This window comes from Strix uralensis, chromosome 6 (genome assembly GCF_047716275.1).
Source record: "Strix uralensis isolate ZFMK-TIS-50842 chromosome 6, bStrUra1, whole genome shotgun sequence".
Classification (NCBI taxonomy): domain Eukaryota; kingdom Metazoa; phylum Chordata; class Aves; order Strigiformes; family Strigidae; genus Strix; species Strix uralensis.
This window is the reverse complement of record NC_133977.1, coordinates 20,341,477-20,355,428: the sequence shown is the minus strand read 5'-3', so window position 1 is coordinate 20,355,428 and position 13,952 is coordinate 20,341,477. Positions and strand designations below refer to the sequence as shown.

Sequence of the window (13,952 nt, the reverse complement as noted above, 5' to 3'; positions counted from 1 at the left end):
TGAGGCTTTCACAATGAAGAGATGAAATGCAGAGCTAGATCCAAAACTTAGAAGATTAAAGTGCTTTAAGAAAATTAGCAGACAGGACGGACTGCTGTTGCTCTCAAGAACAACACTACTTAATTGCCCAACGTTTATGTGACCTGAGGTTGTCTTACCTTTTAAATGAAAAGTTAAATGTTAGTGTTCTTTCCTACATTCAGTGAATTAACATCTGTAAAAGGAAATATTTCCATACTGACCCTTATGCTTACAAATTAGTAATGAAGATTTTCTGATAAAGTCCATCTGAATAAGAAATTCCACATACTAAAGAAAAACTTCATAGCTCAACATTATTATATAGTATATTAAATAATAGAGAAGTCTGTGTACCTTGATTGGCTAACAGATGAAATCTGAATAGTGCCTAATACAACCTAATTCATTGTTCAGAATTTATGAGACTCATCATCATTTAATTAACAATATAAATATTAAAAAACATTTTCTAATAAAATTTTATAATTGTAATAAGACACTCTACTATATGAATTATGGAGTATTAATTCACACCCAGTTGTGTTGAAACTGGGTATGAATGAATAGATCATAATTCACAACTTGACATGTCCTAGTGCTGAAAATAAAAATGCGGACTAAATAAAATGGAATAATACCTTGCAGAGACAAATTAGCTAAAATTCAAGTTATTAATATAATTTATTGATTCAGCTCTTTATTAACCAGCTTCTCACATATTACACGATGCCTAATTTTGTAGTCCTTACACATGGAAATCGTCTGCTTCAGCAGACAGTGATGTGATAGTGACGACTTCAGAGATCTTGCCAAGAACACTAGTAGAGATGCTCAGATTTCCACCAGCCAAGAACTTGGCTGATTAGCTTAATGAGCAATTTTTTCTAGTGAAAGGACTCCAAAACAATGGATCTTAAGAAGTAATTAGGCAGTGACATGTTTTCATATATTCAAATAATAAATTGATTTGTCAGAACTACAATTTAACCAGAACGCTTGAAGAATTTTAGTTGAACCAGACTGATATTTATGGTCAAAAAAGGGAGAGAAAAGAACAGAAAACTCAAAATGTCTTTACAGTTTCTAACTGGAAATTTTTGATTTTTGATTACAAACTGGTGTTTAATTTGCGAACACATTTTAAAGTGTGTGTTAAATAAAATATTTTCATTTGTTCTGTGAGCCAGAATTATCTCCTAGCTCTAGTAACAAAATGGAGGTTTTGCTCATAGATGTTTAAAACACTCAATAGGCAAAAATCTTCCAGAGGCTCAACTTGTGTGAATTTTAGGGATGCTTGAATTTGAATCAAGGTCAGTCTTGGAAATCAGCCATCCACTTCTGGAATGTCTGATATTAAGCTCCATCTAACTCAAAATAAAATATAGTGATCCAACCAGTTTCACTGAAGGTCCTCTCAGTGTGCATCCCTTGTCTATGTGCAAGATGAGATGTTGGAGTACTGTAAAACCAACACAGAATTTAAGAGGAATTCAAGCTTTATTCTGGTTCTCACTTAGTGCAACCAAAGTACAAGGATTCTATCTCTGCTCCACATGGGCCACAAGAGATGACACCTTCTCTCAAATAACATGGACTGTTTGCACAATGATCATCATGTGACCCAAGCATTTGCACTGCTGACAAATGCCTGGATGTACAACCCTCTCACAGCCGACTGTATTTTAGCCACATGAGAGCATTTTCTGTCACATTAGAGGGAAGTGTGTTAGGACCTCAGGAAAAAGAATCAGATTACAAGAACAATTCAGTTGCCTGTAATCCACTTTCTACACATCTGAAGAGTTCCAAGAAGGGCCACATAGAACGAGCAATGGGTCAAACACCATTTTCTGTTGGACCAGATCCAACCATGACCCATAGAATGTGACAAAAGATGCCACGGATCCAGTTTCTCTAAGACATGCTTCTTACCACTGGAAAGCTCCCTGTTGGCCTTCCTCTCCAGTGCACTCTCCACTGCATTATGTAATTTCCCAGTGATCTCCTCTGCTTCTCTCTGCAAAGTCTCTGCAATAGCTGGCACTGATAACATTTACAGACAACTGTGTGGCTACTATAACTGTAAATCTATATCCCTCTCACCCCAAGCAAAGAACTTGATGCAAGTTAGGAAACTCAGAGGAATGGATTACATTAATTCAGCAATAACTCAGTTCTTGCTCAAACTTATCTGTCGTATGAGAAGAGAGTACAAGAGGACAGGATGCTATTTCTCAACATTGGCTCTTTGTATTATTAGGGTGGCTGAACATCAAGGGTGAAATCTTGGCCCTTACAAAATTAGTGGGAAATTTGCCATTGACTTCAATGGAGCCAGGATTTTACCCCGGGTGAGCACAGTTCCCATATGTGCTTCCATAATGAAAATTAGGAATGATTTGTCTGGTAGCATATGGAATCCATTTATGCATTATGAATAAGATTATTATTTAAAGTGGAAGATAAATGTAACTTAGCTACTATGTTCATGCATGCCTTGCACATATCAAATATAGAACATGGGAATGAGAATCCATTACATTCTCCTCTTTTTATCTGTATTAGGTAATAGCTTAAGAAGTTTGTTGGGGAAGAGACTTACAGGACAGAGGAAAAACCAGCAACCTATCAATTTTGTAATGATACAAGCCATGTTGTCCGGGTTCTGGATTTCCTGCTGCCTGTCAGTTTAAATGGATCTTTAACATTGCTTTAATGGCAGGTTTTCTGTTTGTGAATTAATTTTACTATTAAAAGAAATATATTTGAATGAATAAGAATGGAGAAAAAGCCAAAAAAGGGAATCTCATCCCTCATGGCTCTGTACTGCCTGACCTTTCCCACCAGAAAAATTATTCTGCTTCTTTGGAAACATGGCTGAGTGCCATCCCCACTGCAGACATGGTTTCAAACTGCCTTGGAGCTGTGCCACAAGGAACCTCTGGCTTATTATACAGGACGGATGCCAGACAAACTGGCTGAGGTGTGGTTGGGTTTTATGGACTTCCAATTTGAAAGTTATGCTATACATAATGTGATTAGATCTGACTGGAATGTTATTCCTTATTTTCTTTTATTGAAGTTTAATTGTTTCCTTATTCCGCTGTCATCTCTCCATTTGACTAACACTTGTGTATCACTGGTAAGATGTAATACTCAGCCTGGCTTTGTCTTTATACACCACTGCTCTGTGGACCCTTTTATGTTCGCTCAAAGAAAGAAGGAGAGAAAGAAAGAAATTATTCAAAAAGCAAATTCCTTTTTAAGCTTCAGTCCTAAAGTTTTTGCAGAAATCCTGCCTGCAGCAAATGTTTTACCTGAAGGAGGATAACAACAAGCCATCAATCATACAAACAGACCTCATTCTCACTAAAAGGCATATGTAGTTTAGATGGCCATCGCGTTCATTTTTTAGCCCCTAGTTGTGCATTCTGATCTGCACAAGCAGATTGCTGCACACATCCCATAGGGCTCTGTTTCCTCTGAAAAGGTACAGTGACCACACAGTTTGATCAAAATAAAAGATAAGGACCTTCATTCACATGGTTTTTATGTTGGGATCAAAATTACTACCATTTAAATATTTTATGTTTGCCATATTACAATCTAACAAATTAGCTTGGCTAAACAAGCTTCTGTGGTGAATGAATTACTTCTGGCAGTTTGGTGCCAGGAACATGTTATGAAAACAAAACATAAGATTTACAGATATTAACAATTTATAAGGTCAGAATGAGTGACTAATTATGAAGTCCTTGCCTAACTCAAGTGCCAATTTACCTCATGTGCTCTTCCTCCTAGTAGTCATCAGCTGGACATGCCATCACATGCAGTGCACCACAGCCCTCCCCCTCTCGTAAGCTCAGGTCTGCACCTGCCATTAGTATTTTACATTTATATATGTCCTGCTCCATTTGACCTTAATTTAATAGCATTCAAGGATTATTGACAGGTGACTGCAAATGGAAAACTTTATGGTTTGTTCTAGTACATACCGTCCACACTTCCAAAACCCTCAAATAATGAGAGAAGCCCACAGGCTTTGTGGTTACACAACTAATCCTCAACTCTAAAGTTTATTCAAATACATCTAAACTTGGAAGCTTTTTTCCCAAGGAAACTAGAGAAACTCATAATACGGATGTACATTTTTATGCCTCCTAGCCCACTGTGTCTCATAGGCATACATGTACTTCTTGATTATTTTTTGGTAGAGGTGGGAACTAACTGGCTCAATAGCTGTACATAAGACAGACTTTCCCTAAGTGGAGAAAGAGAAAGTAGATCAGACTTTATAGCACTAGCATTTAGCATTAATAAAAAAATCTCAAAGATGCAATTTTCTTTTATAAGAAGACAATAGCTTGAAAAAAACAATATATGACTACACCACTTCATACAAATGCCAGGTTTACAGTGCCACTGGAACAGAAGTCATAGAATTAAATTGGACTGTCCTTGACTGTGTTTCCTCAGGAAACTAGTGCTGAGTTGGGGACAAGGGGGGAGATTACACAATTTTAGTTCTTTTTTTTTTTTTTTTTTTTTTTAAATTTCAATTCAAAGATTTTTCTCTTCTGTAGCACTATAGAGGCAAAAATGTAGGTATTTTAGTCAGGTTCTATGCTTAGCTACATAACAGAGAAAAATCACTTTATTAAAGGTGTTTATACAAAAGACTGCAAAGCCTTGTTTTGAACACCCAGCAGTAGCAAAACATAGGTTAATATGCAGACCTTGTCATTGCTCAGTTCAATTCCTAATAATATTGTTCCTTGCCTATAATGCCCATGGTTCTCATATCAGTGCTTTTCTCTTTCCCCTAGTGCTCTGTGACCTTGCGTTACTATCCAACAAAGTAGGAGAGCAAGCAGGATGCTTTATCAGAAAAAATAATTTCAAATGAATGTTAACATACCTATTTCCTTTCTGTCCTGCCCACTTCCCCCCCTCCCTTTGGCTACGATTTATTAAAATTATTTTGATTGAGTACACATGGACCCTTGCCTTCTATTGGAGAGTATCAGATGGGTTCAGCTGTGTGTCATAAACCTAATTCCTTCAGCAAATACAAGAAATACACTAGACTTTCTTGAGGAACCAGTCATGGTTGGGAAGTAGAAATGTCTTTGCTGGGGCTATGAAGTTCCAAGTAGCCATGATATGCAGCACAGTGCCAACAGCAAAATTGCTGCAAGGTCATGGATTTGTCAAAATATATGTTGTTTTCTATCCAAACCTCAAGTGACATTATAACAAGGTTTTACTGTTCTTGCTGTCACTTTGCATTAAAAGTCTTAGACCAGTGAAGAAAGACAGAGCTGAGGAATAGAAGACAAGTAGGGAAGTGCAGAGGTAGGTTCATTTTTGGTGACAGAGTAAAAAAGAATTCAATGGCTGGAAAAAGCAGGAGAAATGCATATTGAAGTGTAAACTATAAAGTTCTGACTCAACTCTGAGTGCCTAATAGACCTTAACTGCCCTACCTAGGGCCTCTACACACCCCTGCCCACAGGTTTAGGAGCCTTATTTAAGCTCAGGCCTGGGCACCCACTCCTTGCCTGAGGTACACCATAGGTGTACTTTTTCCCAGAACTACACCTGAATTTTTGCTTGACTTTCCCAGACTGACTTTCAACTTGACTTGTTACTTTGCTTTTGCGTTGGTTGTCTCTGATCTATCAACAGGACCTGTTACGGTCACCACCCTGCTGCACTTTCCTGGCCCAGGTGTTGTACAGCTTTGCCCTGTCAGTGAAGTCATTGCCTGGTCTCTGCTCTGACCACCCTTGGCTTCCTCCTCCTTGAGGGAGCAGCTGGCCCTCACTGCAATGGAGAAGAGAGACCTCTCCTTGGGGAATGCATCCTGCGGGAGGACCAATAAAGGAGTGCTACGTAACCAAGAAGAAGAAGGATAAGAACTGTGCTTCCCACTCTATTTCACCTCCTCCAATCCCTGTTTAGAGATAGAAAGATCTTCCCTGCAAGGATGTGAAATGTGTTTCATGAATTTCTGAAAGGAAGGCAAAGGCACTTGTAGACTCTTACAGTCTCCATATTGCTGGCAGTCATGCAAAAACATTGCTGGCAAACTATATAGGAAAGCAAGCAGTGAATACATGCCAAGAAGTAAAAATGAAAATCATGATGGTTCAGACTTACTCAGTTTCTATATTATCAGAAATTTTAGCCAACAGGACATCATTACTTACCTAACGTAAATCTCCAGTAGCATATGTCAATATATATTAGCTTTTTACCAAGCCCCTGTCAGATATTACCATAAAATAATTACCTACATCTAAAAAAAAAAAAAAACCAAACCAAAAAAACCACCCCAAAACCCACAACAAAAAAATCCCACACACTATGGTTGCTCTCATAGTGGGAAGTGAATATGAGGAAGATGTCAGAAACTGAAGCTGTATAAAGAACATATTCTTAACTAAAATCTAAAGGACACCACATACAAACTGGGAAGGAGTTTTGAACTTGACAGCACTGATAGTTCCACAGTTATATTGTTATGCTGAACAGGCTGACCATAAGTGAGCATAAGGAGATCCTCATAGCTTATTGATGAGCGAAAATATGGCCTAGAAGATGGAAGTGATGAGAGAGCTCCATGTCTTTCAGATCAAGGCGAGGCTTTACTTTTCTAACTGATGGTAGAATAGAAATGAAAAAACATTCAGATCACCTCTTAAAAAAAAAAAAAGAGGATATTGCTTGAGTCTTTTGGCACAGGTCAGGTCAGTAGGATTCTCTTCCCATGAGGTGTGGAATGGCTGCACAAATACTCTGAAATTGTTTTTATAGCATCTGGGAGCTGTTCTGAGGCTTTCTTGCCTGAGGGTTGATGCTTGGTCTGTGGATCTCCACTGGCATGGAAATGCTGTTCACGTCTCTCCTGGCCTGTCCTCAATCCAAACATCCTTCTATACATTCAAGTGACACTTTGTTCCATTCCATTTATTCTGTAAAAACGAAAAGCTTTGACCAGGATGTGGGAGGACTCTGTATTTTTATCCTTCTCAGATCTTAGCACACAACCCACAGGAAAGAAAGAGCTGAAATTACTTGTTTGCTTCCTTATTAAAAATAAAAATGTTCACAGCTGTTGATGTCTCAGCCATTTTCCCTGTTAAATGTCAACATACATCTGAGGTTACTAAAAATGCAGTATCTAAGTAAGATTCAAAATAAAAAATAAAAAAGTGTATGTTTAGCAGACTGTCCTGATTTATTTCCAGCCTCCTTAAAGTAGGCTTTTTCCTCTGTCCCCAGATTATTTTCCTCTGTTGTTGTTCTCACTATCACCTGTCATCACAAACACAAATCCCAGTTCCTTTTTCACAGAAGCTAAAGAAGCTTGGTTAAAAAGATACAGCTTCTAAAAACAGTACTTCCAAGGTGTACACAGTTTCTGTATAAGAGTACATGTATCCAAAGCAAGGACTAATGTAAATGGCAGTGACAGGGAGACCCTTCTGTCCTGGTTAGGGCCCGTTTTTCCTACAGATATATATAATCCAAAATTTATTTGCCTCTTTGATTGTTTTGATTGATATTTATTGAAAGAGAATGTTGTACTGAGTGCACACTCTTTGTTTAGCAATACAGCTTAGACTGTAAAATAGAAAACAAACAATTAAATAGCCAAGATGCTCATCTTTCAAACAAGCATACTGGAAAGATGTTCTAGCACATTCTGTCCTCTGCAGCCAAATTAATTGGTGTCTTAAAATAATGAAGGTTCCCAGTAATTCCTGTGTAAATTCTTAACTTATTCTACAAAACAGCTAAAATGTGTATCATCAACTATACAGGTGTTGCACTGAGGTCTCCATTAATGTTCACATGCTGGGAATATAAACAGCTCTGCACACTTTTTTCTTAAACACACTCACAGAAGATTTGTCACACTGTTCAGTTCATCTCAAATGGAGGAACCTTGTCCAAGCAGTTTCTCATGAGCTGAGGTCATTGTGAGGTTTAGGAGTTACCACATAACATGTTCAAGTTTGTGCTTTCAATTTACTGTGTAGTGATTTTAGTACTTAAATATCAGACTATCTCAATATAGTTGTATGCATTCCCACTCTAATAATTCAAATCAGTCAGCTATATATTGCTTTTTCTATTTCTCCTAAAATGATTACACTTACATGCTACCAGTTCATTAACAGAACTCACAATAGCAAGACATTAGGGTGAGAAATTGATACAACTAATGAAATAATGAAAATTAAATCATTCCCTCAAATCACTGCATTTTTAGAAAAGTTTTGTTCTGTGATGAAAAAGAACTACAGCTGTCAAAAATATGGCATCCTAACCTCTTAACAAATTTTAAAAATACCATCTGCAGGCAATGCAGTGCAGATAAACAGATGTTGCAGAAGTACAAAGCCCAAAGAGAAAATGGTTTGACAGTTCTAAGGTTAATATATCTGAAAAAAAGATAACATATGTTTCTCTGATGAAGAGAAAGAGAGACTGCAAAATGTAACAATTGTTAATGTTTATAAACAGCTATCAAATGACTAACATGCAATTAATACCTGAATTCATTATTGTTTTGAGTTTCCTTAAGAACAGTAAGTAGATCAATTAGAGAGGACTACAAGTTCAGCATCTTTCTGTGTAGTGTTAGTTGTTTAGTTTAACTGGAGATGGTCCCTGCACTATCTTTAATCTGCTTGTGGGGTTTTTCTTCCCCTGTCCAAGAACTCCTCTCATTAAAGCAAACTCTTTTGAAATATGCAACACTGGCTAGCTTAGTCCCACTTACTAATGGTCCCGAATTGATTCTTAATTAGTTGCAGTTTTGGTCAGAATCCCATTAAAATAACCGAATGCTCCAACAGGAAAGAAGGAACAGGGTGGTGTTCTGCTGTGAGCTGCTGAGACTGGGGGTGAGCTTGCACCCACAGGGGCAGCTATGCAAAATGCAGTGAGATTCAAACCATGCTCTGTATCCTGGTTTGAATAGAAACCTTTGTATGGTAATTTATCCTCCATCTATAAAATATGATGAAGAAAGGCATCCAGATGCTGTTAGAAAAATTGCGTTCCTCCAATACTCGTCTAGTCTCCTCTTAAGGAAAAGAAAGGATACTAATTCAGAAGAGTATGAAGCCTTTTCAAGAAACCACTGGGGTTTTTTTCTCTCTAATTTTATTTGCTATATATTTTCTAACCTTCTGTTTATATTCTAGAAAGCCTCTGGGAAGCTAAAGACTGCATTTTCATGTTTTTCTTCCAAATGACTGAGTATTTGCTATGAACTGAAGCATATTTTTGTTTATGAAGGGAATCAGTGGTCATTGTACAGCTGTTGCTTTATGATTTGAGTTTAATTATAGAAAAGTGAGGTATCAAGAAAACATGCTCTTCTAAAGCACTATCTGGAGCAAGTGTCCCTGTTGTTAGGGGACAGTGATATCACGTGAGCAGCTTTTGTATTCAGCAGTAATAATTCACTGCCTGCATGGGGGGATTGATCCCAGCTATGGTATCCCCAAAGGAGCCTCCACTAGGAATGGGCTCACATACTTTGATCTGTAGATTAACATGAGCAGGATCACAAGCCTTTGTCTCTTGTAAACATCGTATGTCCCTAAATTTGTATCCAGCAAAAGGCTGAGTCTTGTGTTTATTTGGGTAATGAATTGCAGTAATTAATGCATGCATTGATTCCTCTACTGACTCTCCCCTAAAGGCCATTTCCATTTTTAATTTATAGAAAATGCATACGATTCCTTTAATCAGAGCACAGTCTAGAATCTAAAATAAACACTCACGTAAAAAATACAGTAAATAGGAGCGAGATTACTGAGCAGAATTAAGGTAGGAATTTAGGTAGACAGAAGTTGTTTTTAACATTGTATTAAAGACAGTTACATAGCAATTAGTATAAGAATACGCATTCGGAATTTTCAGGGCAGATCCAACCCTATAATCAGAGAAGCACAAATCCTGCTATTTCATTGAACAGATTTCCACTTACTTCAGGGCTCAGTTTGGTCCCTCACATATGAATGTATATTTCGGTCACATATGTCTATTACAAGGATGTTTTGATGCTGTCTTTCTTTCAGTCTTTTATGGCTTTTGTATAAAAAAAGACCCTACCACTTACTAAATATTCTTGAGGGGGGAACATTCAAAGGAGCAATGTGTGATTCCTTTACGAATTGTGAATATTTCTTATTTGCCTAGTGCCAAAACTGTGCTCAGCGTTGTACAAGATGCAAAATGCAAGCAGCCTTTCCCTCACAGTTCTTCAGCCCAAAAGCATTTTCTAGCATTCCAAGCATTACCCTGATCTTAAACCGGACCGTTCACAAACAACACGGCTTCAGAACAAAGAAAAATCAAGTGCAAACCAAATAACACAGTTTAGAGGAAATAAACCACAACAAAAAGCCCCAAACAAATTATATCAGAATTTTTTTTAATTCCTGCAGCACTTTCAGACACTAAGATTATCTTTTTCCTTCTTGGGAAATGCCTGCTTTGTATCATACAATTCTTTGTATATATAAAATTTCCATATACATATTGAAATGTGTGTAAAATATGCCTGGGGAAGTATGAAAATACAACATTATAAATACACAGCAAGGCAGATGATGCTGTGCTGAGGAATGCAATCTAATATTTTTCTGAAATGTACAGGTAATATAAATTACAAAATACCCCACGGTATGTATGCAACATAAAGGACACAAAAAGAAAGACTGATTTGGAAGCACACACAAACTAAAGGAATACCTGATTAACCTTTCACTGACTCCTGGGCCACGTGATGCAAAGCTTGCCTTCCTCCTAGAGTGATGGCTTTAGAAGAAGATGTTAAATTTAACCTCTGGCGCAATGATAAATTGACAATAAAAAATTCAATGGCTTGGTAATTACCAATCACTTTGGACATCGGCAACATTTTTCAGTTCTGTCAGTGCTCATTGGCACAAAAGCTTCAGCTGAAATTCTCTCGATCTCCCTCTTTTTAACTTTGTTTTCATGATGCAGATTAAATCTGCCACCCTATTACTGATTCATTTTCCTAATTTTTCATGTCTGCACCATGCCCCAGCTGCACTAGGCTGATAATTGTGGAGCCCAGCCCTGATGATTAACATCAGAAGAATTAATTATGCCTGCCATTAAAATTCCAGGTTGCACATGGTGATCAAGAAAAATTAAGTTTCTCTAGGCCTCTAAATCATTTCACCTTTGAGGAGAATGATAGTGCCTCGACAGCTAAACTGCAGCCTGCGTTCCAGAAAAGGTCTAAACCACACACCCTTTGTGTAATTCACTAAATGCCTTCCTAGTTATTCTCACTGTTTTATTCCACTTGCTAAAAGGATTTACTGCTCTCCAGATAAAGACAACTAAAGTATCTAGCTGATTGCTTGATTCCAATATAAACCACCTTTTTTTTCCTCCTTTCTGATACTTTGAGGAGTATCTGTTGTATTAATTTCAAGATTAAAGCATCACACAGAGAATGAAAGATCCAGACACAGAAGTAGTTTCATAGAATTAGCAGATAATTTACTTTTGTCCCAGTTACAAACTGAAGGGAAATGATGATTTTAGTACTAGGTAAAGACAATGATATTTCTCAGAAACAAACTGATAATGAAACAACACCAGACTCCTAAGATCTTTAGGCTAAGTAGTAATGAGTAAGGAAAAGCCTGTTGACTGACTTGTTTTGAAAAGGATTTTTGCATGGGAAACTCAAAACGTATTTGGTCTAGCCTAAGGTATGACATTTACTAGAGCCATAAAGAGTAAGATGTTCTTTTTCTATGCTATGTTTTGTCTTTAAATTACCATAATCCTGTATATTACTGGTTTAGCTTTAGAAGACTGTGATGAGGATTCATATTTTGATGAATGGATGTAAATATCTTATGTCAAATTGTAAATGTCACTCACTACTCTACAAGAGTATGCATAAACTATACATTGTATCTGCTTCCCTTGTTATGTTTAGGCAGTACCACCATAGCAATTTAGATGTGGATATTCTTGTTAGCTTTTATAGATGACAGATTTCTAGAATAAACTTAACAGAATCAGACCAAAGAGCAGCACAAGAGCAATTATCTTCCTCTATAAAATGTTATAAAATGTGAGGACTCAGTGCATTTAGAGATTAACTTCTACGGGAAGTCATGTGCATGGCGAAATAAGAGAAAGACCCTTCAATTTAAAACTTAAATCCCTGAGTTTAACGTGAACATCACTGCTATAGCTCAAGGATATTGTATTCTATATAAAATAGGCCATTTAGAACTTGTGAGGACTTTATTGCACTGTCTCACGAATGACAACTAGCATAGTATTCGTGATTAAATGAACATTTATTGTATTTGTAAGAGTATTCCAGGAATGCCATAAAACGAAGCATGAAGTCATCCATTTAAACATTTTTAAAACATGTCTTAACTGAAAGCATTGAAAGTATCTCCTCACAAGACTTTTGTCTAAATCCAAAACCTTTTTCTTTCTTCCCCAGGACACAAGGGATAACTCAAAGGTACCAGGATTTTCGGCAAATCACAGATGTTTCCCCAGAGAGTCAAGAAAACAGTCAAACACATTGTCAAAAGCCTATGAAATAAGGTGAGAGAACTCTGAATATACTTACTGGTCTTGACCATTTCTGATATCTCTGAAGAGAGAGCAAATGAAGTCCTAAAAGGGGAAGAGATGACAATCAACACAATGAAATGGGATTAAAACACTGGTGTAAGATTATGTCAAACATTTTCTGAATTAGACCAGTATTCAAAACCATAAATTCCATTTTTAGCAAGCATGGCTATCAGTCAATATATTTAGGTGATAAAAGGTTAATCACAGATCTAATTTTAAGATTTCAAAAAACCCAAGTCTAATAGGAACAAGATGAAAAATAAGTGTACTGATTTTTGATACATTTAAAACTTACTGCAAATAGATTTAATATGCAAATACATAAATGCTATATCAGCATCACAATCAGCACAGTATGAGCTTTGGGAGAAGATTATCTTCACTGACTCCAGTCTTCAGAATGCCAAAAAATAGTTAATCTTGAAAGTAATTTGAAAGGTTATTCTGGAATTAAGATTTAGGACAGGGAAGACAGGGATTAATATGTTCCATTTCCCCTAAAATAACCAACAACCTTTGTCCAGTTTATTCTTACTAGTTCACAGATGACTTTTGTTCCTACATATGTGCACATAGCATTTTATCTACCAGTGACTGAAATACAACAGATGTTAAGAGTACAAGACTACAACAGCACCAGGATCATCTCAAATCACGGAGTTAATACCCAGTCCAAATCCAGGCTTCCTTATTTATGGGAACTTGAATATAATATTTGGCTAATTATTGTAGTGAACAGATCAAAAATTTCAATCAGGGTCTTACATAAATTATTTTGGTTGTAAGAGATTTCAGTTCTGAATCTCTAAATTTTGGCTAATGCTGATTTCTACTCGAAACTTGACATTAGCACAGGGAGAAGAAGAAAAATGGGAAGGGGAAGGGGAAAATCTGCTTACAGAAAGAATTTTACATAAATATAGAAACATTTATGTTGTCATCTGAAATCACAGAAATTTCTGTCAGAGCACTGTCAGGATGTGAATTCTTTCAGCCTACTGGAGAGCAGCTACAAGAAGTGACACTGCTTCTTGTCAAAAGTGAGATTCACAACCCAGCTTGCAAAACCCCTGTAATACTTTGACGGTTAGGATGATTAGCTCTAAATAACAAAAATAAGCCATACTCCATTTCCAGACAACTTTAGGCAAATTTAAGTTGATATTTAGTTTTCAAAGGTCAGTGGCTCTGTATGAAACATATTAGACAGAGGTCTCTGCCATTTTATGAGATACAATTCCAGTTTTTAG

The 13,952-nt window shown here is 36.9% G+C and overlaps 1 protein-coding gene across 2 annotated transcripts in view; it reads left to right on the top strand.

Moving 5' to 3' along the window:
- The first annotated feature begins 1,235 nt into the window (after positions 1-1,235).
- The window catches only part of HNRNPA3 (heterogeneous nuclear ribonucleoprotein A3), a 127,751-nt gene continuing 115,034 nt past the window's right edge, over positions 1,236-13,952 (top strand). For both annotated transcript variants that reach the window (XM_074873153.1, XM_074873144.1), the window contains exon 1: positions 1,236-1,240. The gene's annotated coding sequence lies outside the window, so the exon portion shown is untranslated. The remainder of the gene's footprint in view (positions 1,241-13,952) is intronic.